Below are 8,125 nucleotides of genomic sequence, written 5' to 3' on the forward strand. Positions count from 1 at the left end.
CGCGAGCACCGGCCTGCCAGGCCTTGACTTGCACCCACTCGCCCACCCACTTCCCCACGTCCTCCGCGCTCTGGCCGCGTCCACGCACCGCGCCCGTACGCGATCGCCATGGCCTCCCAGCGCGCCCGACGCGGTCTACCCCTCCTTCTTGCTCGCTAGCAACCCGGCGTGGCCCCGCGCACACACGCGCTGGCTCACGCACTCACACACGCACACCTACGCACACACACACCCTGCGGACCCGGCGCGCCCAACACGTCCGGTGCACGCCCATACACGCACCAGCCGCGCCAGGAGCGACGCCGCGGCTTATTACGCCCAACAGAGTTCTTTATATTACAGCTGATGCCACAGACGTAATATTAATGGCTAGCTAATTTTTATGGCTTCTTACTACCCACTGGAGGTAAACTCATATTCCACCATTTTGTTAGCAAGATTGCATTATTTTTTCATGGATCGCAGTATTGTGCATTGCTAAAGAGAACAAATTACCTTGGCAAAATTTCATTCAACCAAATCGCATTAAAATATATAGCAACAAATTCCCACAGCAAACCGCGAGGTATCATCTAATTTTCTAAACTAGTAATCCCTTCCCACTTTTATTACAGAAGATCGAGATCATTCTGCTTCCGCTGTTACACCAACAAGGATACAAACAATTCAGTTACTTCAGCAAAAGGACTAGCAGAGCAGAGCTGGTAATCGATCGATCAGTGGCCCAAAGGATTGATGACATGGCCTGCGAATGCCACCACGCCACTGACATCCTCCATGAGGAAGAAGGCGAAGGGATGATCTGCCACGAAATCCACACGGCGATCACGAACCATGCCAAACCCCGCCGACAGCGCCACGGTGCCTGCGGCGGCCACGGTCCCGCGCTCATCGACTTTGACGACGCACTGGTGGACCACGGACGACACGGCCACCGGAGGCGCCGGCGGGCTCAGCAACTCCAAGAACGAGTCGCCGGAGCGGTGGAACGGCAGCTCCAGCCCCAGGTTCCGCAGCATCCGTGTAGAGAATGATTTGGTGCATCGATGATTGATTGATCGTGCACTAGGCACATATATACAGGTACAAGGGGTGCGACTGGTATCTTGTCTCCTAAGATACACGTACATACAGAGGGAGACAGATACTACAAGTACTGCATACAGAACCCAGACCTACGTACATGTACACATGTTCAACACCCCCGCAGTCGAAGCGTCGCCGGTGACGCAAAGACTGGACCGAAAGCCCTCGAAAGTCAAGGTGGGTAGTCCCTTCATCATCACATCGGCGAACTGCTGATCGGTGGGCACATGTAGAACACGAACACGACCAAGGGCGACGTGCTCCCGGACGAAGTGGATGTCGAGCTCGATGTGCTTCGTCCGTCGGTGATGGACAGGGTTGGCAGCGAGGTACACCGCGGAGACGTTATCATAGTAGACGAGCGTCGCCTTGGTGACCTCACATAGCAACTCCTGGAGTAGTTGTCGTAGCCAGGAACACTCCGCGACGGCGTTGGCCACGGCCCGATACTCGGCCTCGGCGCTCGATCGTGAGACCGTGGGTTGTCGTTTAGACGACCACGAAATCAGAGAGGGCCCGAGGTAGACGCAGTAGCCGGAAGTGGAGCGTCGAGTGTCGGGACACCCAGCCCAGTCGGCGTCGAAGTAGGCGACAAGGCTGGTGTCTGGCGAGGCCGTCAGGGTGAGACCCATGGCTGTGGTGCCACGTATGTATCGAAGTATACGTTTCACGAGAGCCCAATGGGTGTCACGAGGAGCATGCATGTGAAGGCACACCTGCTGGACAGCATACTGAATGTCCGGACGCATCAGTGTGAGGTACTGAAGCGCACCGACGATGGAGCGGTAGAAGGGAGCGTCGGACGCCGGAGAGCCCTCGACGGCGGACACCTTAGCCTTCGTATCGATAGGCGTGGAAGCAGGCTTGCAATTAAGCATGCCCGCTCGCTCCAGAAGCTCGTAGGCGTACTTCTGCTGGTGCAGAAAGAAGCTAGTAGCCCGGCGCACTACCTCGATGCCGAGGAAGTAGTGGAGAGCCCCCAAGTCCTTGAGGGCGAACTCGGTGCCGAGGCGAGCTGTGATCTGCTGAAGAAGCGCTGGCGAGGACGCAGTCAGGATGATGTCATCGACGTACAGGAGGAGGTACGCGGTGGCGTGGCCCTGGTGGTAGACAAACAGGGAGGCATCGGACCGTGTGGATCGGAACCCATGTTGCTGGAGGAAGGCCGCGATCCGCTGGTACCAGGCCCGAGGTGCCTGCTTCAACCCGTAGAGAGAACGAGAGAGCAAGCACACGTGGTCCGGATAGTCGGTGTCGACGAAACCAGTCGGCTGCTGACAGAACACCTGCTCGGCGAGATGGCCATGCAAGAAAGCATTAGACACATCGAGCTGGTGGACAGGCCAAGCGCGAGAAACAGCAAGCTGGAGAACCGCGCGAATCGTGCCCGGTTTAACAACCGGGGCGAAGGTGTCGGTGAAGTCCATGCCGGCGCGCTGGCGAAAGCCGCGCACCACCCAACGCGCCTTGTAGCGCTCGAGAGAATCGTCGGGGCGAGTCTTGTGGCGGAAGACCCACTTGCCAGTGATGACATTAGCACGGGGTGGCCGCGGGACAAGCTGCCACGTACGGTTGCGCTGCAGGGCGTCAAACTCCTCACGCATCGCAGCTAGCCAGTTCGGATCCCGAAGGGCTGCGCGAGCGGAGGTGGGGAGCGGTGACGGCGGCGAGGTAGAAGCCGCGCATGCGTACTCGTCCGACGAGTAGCGCGTGCTGGGACGCAGAGTCCCAGTCCGAGCCCGAGTGACCACACCGGTGAGGGGTGCGGCCGTGGCGACGGGAGCCGCCAAGGGAGCCGCGGTGGTGCCGGCCGAGGGGGCCACGACAACGGGGGCCGCGGTGTCGGGGGCCGCGACGGGGGCCGCGGGGGCAGCCGAGGAGGCCGCTGCATCGGGGGGCCGCGGCAGGGGCTGCAGCGCCAGGGGCCACCGGCGCGGGGAGCGCGGGCAGAGCCGGACCCGGGGCGCGGCTGGGCGGTCCGCCAGAGGTGGAGGCAGGGACGAACCGCGCCGCAGGAGACTCCGAAGATGACGGTACCTGCTGAAACGGGAACACAAGCTCATCAAAGTACACATGCCGCGAAGTGAAAACGCGGTGGGAGACTGGATCATAGCACCGGTAACCTTTGGTGTTGGGAGGATAGCCAAGGAAGATGCAAGGAAGGGACCGGGGCGCGAGTTTGTGAGGAGCAGTGGACGTGGTGCTAGGATAACAGAGACACCCGAAAATGCGAAGACCATCATAAGATGGAACCGCACCGAAGAGGAGCTGGTGAGGGGTGTAGTTCCAGCGGGAACGACAGGGGCGAATGTTAATGAGGAGGCTGGCGGTCGCGAGCGCGTCCGGCCAGAACCGAGGAGGCACGTAGGAGTGGAAGAGCAACGTGCGGACACAGTCATTAAGCGTGCGAAGGACGCGCTCGGCGCGACCATTCTGCTGAGACGTGTAGGGGCAGGTGAGGCGAAAGATGGTGCCGTGGGACGCAAGTAAATTGCGGACGGCGACGTTGTCAAACTCCTTGCCGTTGTCAGTTTGCAAGGCGAGAATAGGACGACCGAACTGTGTGCTGACATATGAATAAAAAGCTGTGAGTGTGGCAAGAGCGTCGGACTTGCGACGGAGAGGGAAGGTCCACACATAATGAGTAAAATCATCCAATATCACCAGATAGTATAAATAGCCCGTGTTGCTAGCAACCGGGGACGTCCAAACATCACTATGCAATAACTGAAATGGAAAGGTGGAAATGTTTGTAGACGCGCTAAAGGGAAGACCAACGTGCTTGCCAAGACGACAAGCCTCACAAGAGTGATCGTCGACTTTATTACGTGAGAAAGAAAAACTTTGAAGAATCTGACGCATAACGGTGGAGTTGGGATGAACAAGACGGGCATGCCAAAGATCGACACTGGCGGCGAAGGCGGCGGGGCGACGGGTGGTGGTGGCGCCGGAGGGATGCACTGGATAAAGCTCGTCCGGGCTATCACATCGGTGGAGCACCATCCGTGTACGGGCGTCCTTCATAGAAAAACCGATATCGTCAAATTCAATAGTTATAGGATTCTCACGAGCAAGGCGACGAACGGAAACAAGATTAGTGACTAAGTCAGGAGACACAAGAACATTAGACATATGCACAGGAGTGGAAGTAGAAGGAAAAGACATATGACCGACGTGAGTAATGGGTAGGGAGGAACCGTTACCAACGGTGATACGGGTGGGAGTATGAACGGGAGTGGCAGATGTGAGGTTACCGGGATGAGCAGTCATGTGAGCAGTGGCGCTCGAGTCCATGTACCAGTCACCACCGCCACCATAGGAGCTCGGTGACGGGGCGGAGTGCAGTGCAGCGAGCAAGGCCGGGTCCCACGGCGGCGGCGCCTGAGGAGGGTAGAACCCTCCGTAGGCCGGAGCGGCGGCGACGCCGTAGGAGGGCGCGGTCCCATAGGCCGGCGCGGCGGCGGCGCCATAGGCCGGCGCGGACCCATAGGCGGGCGCCGGCGGGGGGGCAGCACCATAGCCGCTGTAGGGGGCGGCGTTCTGCCCGACGAAGAGGGCCTGGTGACCCGCCGGGCGGGGCCCAAGGATGCCCGGAGCCGGAGCCCGAGGGACCGGCATGGAGTAGGCGTGGACGACGCCGGTCCACGGGTTGGTGCCGTACGTCCATGGGGGAGTCACCTGCTGCTGCTGACGCCCCCCCCCCCCCCGGCGCCTGTTGCTGCTTGCGGCCGCCCCCGCGGCCGTTGCCGCGGCGCCCGCCACCCGGCTGCTGGGGGGCAGCGGGAGGGGCGGGAGGCGCGGGCGGGAGGGGGAAGTACCCCGGAGGCGCTGGTGGCGGCGGCTGCTGGCGCGGCGCGGGTGGGGCGGTCGGTGGAGGGGCGCCGCGGGAGGTGCCTGCGGTGAGGGCGTGGTGCTGCACACGCTTCTTGACCCCCTTCATCCGGCGCTCCTCCAACCGCAAGTACGCCACAAACTTGGGGAAGGAGGGCTCCGGCATCAAGGTGAGGTTAGAGGCGGCGTTGCCGAAGTCCTTGTTGAGGCCGGCGGTGAGCGTGCTGAGGAGGAGGTCATCGTCCACCTTGGCTCCAATATCACGGAGCTCGTCCGCCAACGTCTTCAGGCGGCGGCAGTAGTCATCAATGGACTGTTCATCCTGGTGACAGTCAAAAAATTCCTGCTGCAAAAAAACGCGGCGCTGAAGCTGGTTGTCGGTGAAGAGGCCGTTCAGCTTGACCCACATGGCGCGGGCGTCGTCGCCGGCGCTCACGACCGTGTGGAACAAGTCCTTGGAGATGGTGGTGAAGAACCACCGGATGATCGTGGCGTCGATCGCGGTCCACTCGGCGTCGTCCACCATGGTGTGGGAGTCCATGGTGCCATCCACGTGATCCACGAGATTGTTCTCGCGGAAGAGCAACGTGAAGTACGTCTTCCACGCGAAGTACGTGGAGTTGGGGGCGTCGAGGGTCACGGGGACGCGTGCATGGACGTTGATGGCGCGGATCTCGGCAGGGTCGACGGCGAAGGGGCTGGAGTAGGTGGAGGCGTTGGAAGACATGGCGATGAGATCGTGGGGAGGGAGGCGGCGGCGCGGCTAAGGAGAGGCGGCGCGGCGACGGGAGGCAGGCGGCGCGGCGGGAAGGGGCGGCGTGGCGTGGAGGCGCGGTGGGGAGGTGGCGCGCGGGGAGGAGGGGTGGTGGCGGCGGCGGCGGGATGTCGCGGCGGCGGCGGCGGCCCGAGGCGGCGGCTAGGGTTAGCGGAAGTTGGAAGATCGACTTGCGATAGATACAATGTAGAGAATGATTTGGTGCATCGATGATTGATTGATCGTGCACTACGCACATATATATAGGTACAAGGGGTGCGACCGGTATCTTGTCTCCTAAGATACACGTACATACAGAGGGAGACAGATACTACAGGTACTGCATACAGAACCCAGACCTATGTACATGTACACATGTTCAACAATCCGCGACGCCTCCACTCTCAGCGACGCCTCGAACTTGGGGATCTTGAGCTAGCCCAATGGGACGGGCTGCTCCGGCACGACCGACCTGTGCAGGAGCGCGTCGGGGCTGGCACTGAGCGTTCGCGCGAGCGCGGGCAGGCCGTCGCGGTCGTCGGGGAGGTAGATGTACATGGCAAACAACGGGTCACCGTCGCCGCCGCAGCCATGGTAGGGCATGCGCAGGACCTTGAAGCCGGGGTGTACGCCGATCTGCTGAAACGGGCTACCCGTCATGAACGGCACGCGAATAGTGTGATCCTCCGGCGACGCGTTGACATAGAACGGGCCTTCCTCGGTGGCCCCCGAGAAGAAGGGGGAGTTCCAGTAGCCGCTGAAGAAGACCGAGTTGCCGAGGACGAGCGCCGTGGATCCGTCGCAATCGAGCTCAAAGATGATGTTCTTGACGAGGCTGCGTGTTTTGCTCTCGAACCACTCATTGATCTCCGTCGTCGCCTCCCTGGGCTTGTTGCTGAAGTCTACCAATCGAACGTCGGCCTTGTAGACAACGGCGGCCGTGTCGGCGAAGGTAGGATTGAGGAGTAGCGAGGCGTCGACCGAGATGCCGGTTGGCTCCGTGGGCCTGGGCCAACCCCTGGCCGGCGAGGACGAAGGATGCGACCATGGAGGCGAGCGCCGCGTACGTCAATACAGGAAAGAAGACTCTAGAATTTAAGGCAACACTGGAGAAGGCAAGAGATTACTAGGACGCTTTCGTGAAATTCAAGGAATCGGAAGTAGCTCAGGAACGGTCAAGAATAAACAAGATTAATGCCGCAAAAAAGCAGTGGTACCATAAGCTGGGGCCAGGTGGCTACGAGGTGGCCCGGCCTAAGTGGGATCTCGCTGAGCAAGAGATGATGGATGCAGGGGTCACTCGAGTTACATTGAGCTGGGCCCCAGGTGCAGGACTTGGTTCTATGCGCATGGGGGGAAGTTGGACCCAAAGACAGGCGAGGTTTTGGAGCGGGCAAATCTTAAAGGAGCTATCGACAGTTTACTTGTTGCAATAGAAGAGGCTCGAACGGGGGTGTTCATGTCCAACAGAGAGAACGATGAGCTTACGCACGCCCTGAAGAATCTTGAACACTCGGAAGAACACGAGGCAAAGGCGTTGTTCCGTGGTTTGAGGGGTTTGTGGACTAGAACGCCTGTAAGGGCATATTTATCCCTAAGGTGTTTTGCTGCTTGATGACAATGCTTTTGCGGACTAATCGTGTGCCTTAGTATTTCAGACTTTTCATCACTAGGCACAAGACGGTTTGGCGCCCCACGAAGACTTTTGAAGACGGCGTTTTTTCTACGTTTCTTTTCGGTGGTTTTGAGTCGTAGAAAGGCCGTACTATTAAGAGGGGGTCCGCTTTGGAAAGGCTTGAGTGGAATCATCATGTACACGTTTACTCCTTTGCACCGTCTTTCCCTTAGCTCTTTGGAGCATCCTCCGTTTCGTCATGTTTATGCAAAAAGAAGAATTCCTAGTGTTGCTGTTCTCGGGCATGCGGTAGTACTGCTCTTCGGAGCGGTAGTACCGCAGGCCCCTGCAGTAGTACCGCAGGTGCCCACGGCAGTACCGCTCCTTAGGAGCTGTAGTACCATGGCCTATGGCCAGGCTCAGCTGCTCGTGCGGCTGTAGGGGCGGATGTAATTTTTTACATCCGCGCCCTACACGGTAGTACCATCCCATGCGCGCGGTAGTACCGTGAGTCCTGGCCTGGCACAGCGACATGAGCGGAAGTAGGGGCGGATGTAATTTTTTACATCCGCTCCCTGCACGGTAGTACCGTATGCCATGTGCGGTAGTACCGTGTCGGATTTTTGCATCGACCCCAACTCAGCGGAAGTTGCCACGGATGTATTTTTATATGTCCATGCCTTCCCAAAATCTGGAACCTCCCTGCCTTGCGGCAGTACCGCAAGGGGGAGCGGTAGTACCGCGCCAGCGGTTCTACCGCCCTCCGTTTCAGTGCGTTTGGGCTGTTTAGGTTTGTGCTGCTCGGGCGGTAGTACCGCGGGGCTCTGCGGTTGTATCGC

General features: G+C 59.6%; 1 pseudogene; it reads right to left on the minus strand.

Moving 5' to 3' along the window:
• Nucleotides 1–716: 716 nt before the first annotated feature.
• On the minus strand, nt 717–7,820 carry LOC109745303 (serpin-Z1C-like; annotated as a pseudogene).
• Between the last annotated feature and the right edge of the window lie 305 nt (nt 7,821–8,125).

Source organism: Aegilops tauschii, chromosome 7, assembly GCF_002575655.3.
Source record: "Aegilops tauschii subsp. strangulata cultivar AL8/78 chromosome 7, Aet v6.0, whole genome shotgun sequence".
Classification (NCBI taxonomy): Eukaryota; Viridiplantae; Streptophyta; class Magnoliopsida; order Poales; family Poaceae; genus Aegilops; species Aegilops tauschii.